The sequence below is a fragment of the Dysidea avara genome, chromosome 4 (genome assembly GCF_963678975.1).
Source record: "Dysidea avara chromosome 4, odDysAvar1.4, whole genome shotgun sequence".
NCBI classification, from domain to species: domain Eukaryota; kingdom Metazoa; phylum Porifera; class Demospongiae; order Dictyoceratida; family Dysideidae; genus Dysidea; species Dysidea avara.
In genome coordinates this window covers 38,927,901-38,932,489 of record NC_089275.1, presented here as the reverse complement: position 1 = coordinate 38,932,489, position 4,589 = coordinate 38,927,901, and the positions used below count along the sequence as shown (strand labels likewise).

The window sequence follows — 4,589 nt, the reverse complement described above, 5'->3', positions numbered from 1 at the left end:
CAAATAAATGAAAAGTCCGAAAATATAATGATTTTTTTGCGTCCGACGGTTGATCAAGTTACCACCTTTGGGAAAAACCGGCTATCTACAATGCCAGTTAATAAAAATCTAATCTGCTTATATCATGGGGTAGCTCAAGGTTAGCTCTATCAATCACTACCACACAATAGCTATTGAAGTTGCATGGGAAGGGTGTAGAGGGTGGGGTCCGAGCGCACATGTCGTTGTCCGAGCATCGACGTTTTTGGACAACGACATGTGCGGTTAATGACAATTTAGGTAAATTTTGTGAAGCGGCACAAAATTCACCTGAATTGTCGTTATTAAAATTTTTACCATTAACCTACCATCACAGCCATTTCTTGGCCGCCACCTTGGATTTCACATCTTTTTTCACCATAGCCTTTCTGAGGGCCGCACACTTTTTTTACAGCTTGGCTGTTTTGGATTAGATTTCCTTATTTGGCTCTTTGTTCCATTGGTAACAATGCCATTCGCGGTTATTATGATGTCACGAAAGAGACTGATTGGCTCCGCAACAGGGTGATAAGTTAGTTATCACTGGGTGATAACTAATATATCGTACAGTAGCAGCGCCGACCTGTCTAGCTGTATGGTAGTTATAACCCAGCGCGGCGCTTTGATACTCCCACGCACTGGGATGTAAGTTCATATACAGTACTTTTATAATGTATCCAAAAAGTTCCCTTTCTTTTTTGCAGGAGATCTTGTACTTGTTGCCATGGATACTGCTCACTGTAAGGCAAAATTCAGGCTGCATTTGTGAAATTGTTTGTAGGATACTTTTATTTATTTATTAAGGCTTTGCAGCACAAGTGCTGAAGATCTGTAGGACACCTGGTTGTACAGCCTGTTTAAAGTTGTTACAGTTGAAAAGGTGGAGAAAGGAGAAAAAATCCATGACTGGACCCAGGAAGCCTCGAACCTGCAGCCATCCGATTAATGCTCGAATGCTTACAGGAGTCTGCCAGACAGTCAGGATGTTTTCTCCTTGTCAATTTCATATATATGTATCCATAGGAACTCTAGTGGGTAACTTAGTATCTAAAAGTACCCATGTGGAACCAAATGGACATCAGTTATACACTAATGTACATACTGTATTGTCTTGAATAGCTAGTGAAAGGGTTCAAGTGTCTGGTCTTAGTAAGAGGCCTGGATGAAAATTTCTTTACAGCAGCTTTGACCCAGGCCACAGGGTAAAAGTTTGAAGGAAATGAACATTGCAGTTAACTGTCAGAACATTTATTCTTGTTATGATGGTTACTCAGTACACAGCTTGTAATTGTTTCCATAGAAACTATGTCAGTTAGTGGTATTATTCTTGTGTTGTGCAATGTATGGGGTTTGGCATAAAATCTTCTCATTATGTATGATACTGTAGAGATTGCTTGCATTGGGCTTTCCACCATTAGTTTGGCGTAAAATTTTCCCATTAAGTACATAGAGCAAAAAGTGGCATAAAATCAGAGTTAAAGGGGAGCATAGCGTAAAATCTTCCCTTTAGACCTAAAGGCAATGTACCCCTTAAATATGCCATTGTGTACCTACAAGGATAAAGCAGTCTTTTGGGAAGAAAGCTGTAGCTTTACATGCATTCCAAGCATCATGGTTTAGCACGTGGAAATGGATACACTATGACGAAATGAATGACAAAGCATACTGTTTTTATTGCGTGTAGGAATTTAAAGAAAATAAACTGAAGGCACCAAAGCAGATCCAGCATTTGTAAGTTCATACAATTGAATGTAGCCTAATGACTTAAATTAATTCATAGCTGTTACGTACGATAATAATGGTTATGATAATTATAATTATTATGCGTTATCCCTATCATGTAGGTGTACAAAGGATTTCGCAACTGAAAGGATGGGACACTGAGTTTCAGAAAGCATGAGCAAATCGCTTGCCACAAGGAAGCCATCAAGGTAATGAATACTTTACCAGCAAACATAAGAGATATTGGAGAACTATCATCGCAATGCCTTGCTAATCAAAAGGCAAAGAATCGACAGATGTTTCTTCAAATCTTATCAAGCCTTACATTCTTAGCCCTTAAAGGCTTGCCCCTGAGAGGAGATAAGGATGAGAAAGATGGGAATTTTATGCAAGTTTGTAAGATGAAGTCTGAAGACAACCCAGCTATAATTGACTGGTTGCTTCAAACACATCCAAAGCACACAAGTCACCAGATTCAAAATGAAATCCTGGGTATAATGGCAGATCATTTCATCACAAAAATCTCTTCTGGTATTCATAACGCTTCCTTTATTTTGGTAATAAGCGATGAAACAACAGATATATCAAATAAAGAACAGGTGACAGTTGTCATGATCATTCGTTGGGTGATAGCTGATTTTGAAGTTCATGAAGAGTTTGTTGGGCTTTAATTAGTGCATCAATTGATTCAAAAACCATCTTTACTACAACAATCAGTGCTCTTGAGCTTTTAAACTTATCAGTAACTAAATTACATGGCCAATGCTACAATGGAGCTAGTTCAGTACTTGGAATCAAAGATGATGTGGCAAAGCAAATTACAGATCTAGAACCTAGAACTCTTTATACTCACTGCTATGGTCATTCCCTTAATTTGGCTGCTAGTGATGTCGTAAAACAATCTAAAATTTTGCAGGATGCACTGGATACCAGCCATGAGATAACAAAACTCATAAAGTGCTCTCCTCAAAGGGAAAACACATTTCAAGGTTTGAAGGATACATTGTCTACTGCAGATAGCAATTCACCTGGAATCCGGGTGCTTTGTCCAACTATAGATAGACAATGCAAGCAGATTCCCTTGCTAGCACTATTAATAATTATACAGCACTGCAAAGCACCTGGGAAGAGGCCCTTGAAACTACCAAGGACACTGAAACAAAAGCTCATATTCAAGGTGTGGCATCACAAATGTGTACCTTTAAGTTTCTTTTTGGGTCAATATTAGCTGAAATAGTTTTGAAGCACAGTGACAACCTTAGTCGCACTTTACAACACAAAGTCATGTCAGCAGCTGCTGGCCAGAGTGTAGCTCAAATGACAGTGCAAATACTGCAATCAATTCAAAATGATGAGTCATGGAAAAAAGTTTCTTTACTTGCAAAATCATTGGAAGTAGATGAACCACAATTGCCTCGTCATCGCAAACGGCCTAGCTGGTATGAAGAAGGAACTTCAGCAGGTGACTTTCCAAGTAACCCTAAAGATCTCTTTCACCAGCAGTACTTTGAAGCTATTGATTTGATTATTGCATGCATTAATGATCACTTGATCAACCAGGCTACAAGATATACGTCAGGCAGAGGAGTTACTTTAAAATCTTACAAGAAGGAGCCATTTCAATCAGAACTAGACTTTGTTACTAAATTTTACAAAGATGACTGAACAAAAACTATTAGAATCACAACTTTCCACTTTTGCACTGGACTTTAAGTATTACGGTAAATCTAATCACACATTTTTTTAAAGTAAAAGAGTAATTTCATTTACTATCTACCTACAAGTCTGTCTGTCGTTTGCTGCAAATAGTACTGGTGATGCCTGCAACCAATGCTACCTCATAACATTCCTTCAGTGCTTTAAGAAGGGTTATAAACTGTCTTAAAAACACTCTGGGGGGGGGGGGGGGGGGGGGGGGGAGGGTATGCTCCCAGATTCCCCTAAATTGGCATACTTACACTTGACTAATAATCTCATAAGTACAGTTTGCTACTTCCAATAAATGGCCTGACCACTCAAAATTTCTGAGCTCCAGCCCTGAAAAAAGTTAACAAACAAGTACACAAAAAACTTGTAATTTTCAACTAGAGTAGGGACCATAGCACCTCGATAAAAATTACTGAAAAAGCTGGAGTAGTGCATGATATTAAATCATTAGTAAAGCAATAAGAAGTGCATTTCCGTGATGGTATCTTGAGCACAGTAGGGATATAACATTTCTTGTGATTTAATATCATGCACTACTCCAGCTTTTTCAGTACTTTTTATCGATGTACTATGGTCCCTATTCTAGTTCAAAATTCCAATTTTTTTTGTGAACTTGTATACCTATAGTCGATTGCAGCATCAGTGCTACAGTGTACAAAATAGAATCAATTATTTATATGTAGTTTCATATGCTTGTTGTAGCTACAGAATAGTACATAAACATGTCTATTAATAGCTGCATGAAGTCTAACTAGCTAGTTATGGTCTGGCATGGGAATTATCCCTAGAATCCATTAGCTCACCAACACCATACAGTTGGTTTTGTAATATTTGAGGTTTTCTTATTTTAGGAATTCCTTTAATGGCTGTAAATTTGGGTGTTAAATTGCACTGAAAATTGTGTCCCTCTTAGTATGCTGAATTTACAGATGAGCATAAGACAAAGAGACAAAGTTTGTAGTGCTGTTATAGCTTTATCAATGATTATCTCTCATATAATACTACTCTGATCATAATATTGCATAGAACTTTACAGCTATATTGATTCAAAAGACCCAGGCAAGACATATTCTAAAGTAAGAATATATTTTGAATGTCACTGGTAAAGTAGTTGTTTTTACGATTATTTCTCTTTCATTAAG

The 4,589-nt window shown here is 37.7% G+C and overlaps 1 pseudogene; it reads left to right on the top strand.

Moving 5' to 3' along the window:
• The first annotated feature begins 1,952 nt into the window (after positions 1-1,952).
• On the top strand, positions 1,953-3,405 carry LOC136253848 (zinc finger MYM-type protein 1-like; annotated as a pseudogene).
• The last annotated feature ends 1,184 nt before the right edge of the window (positions 3,406-4,589 follow it).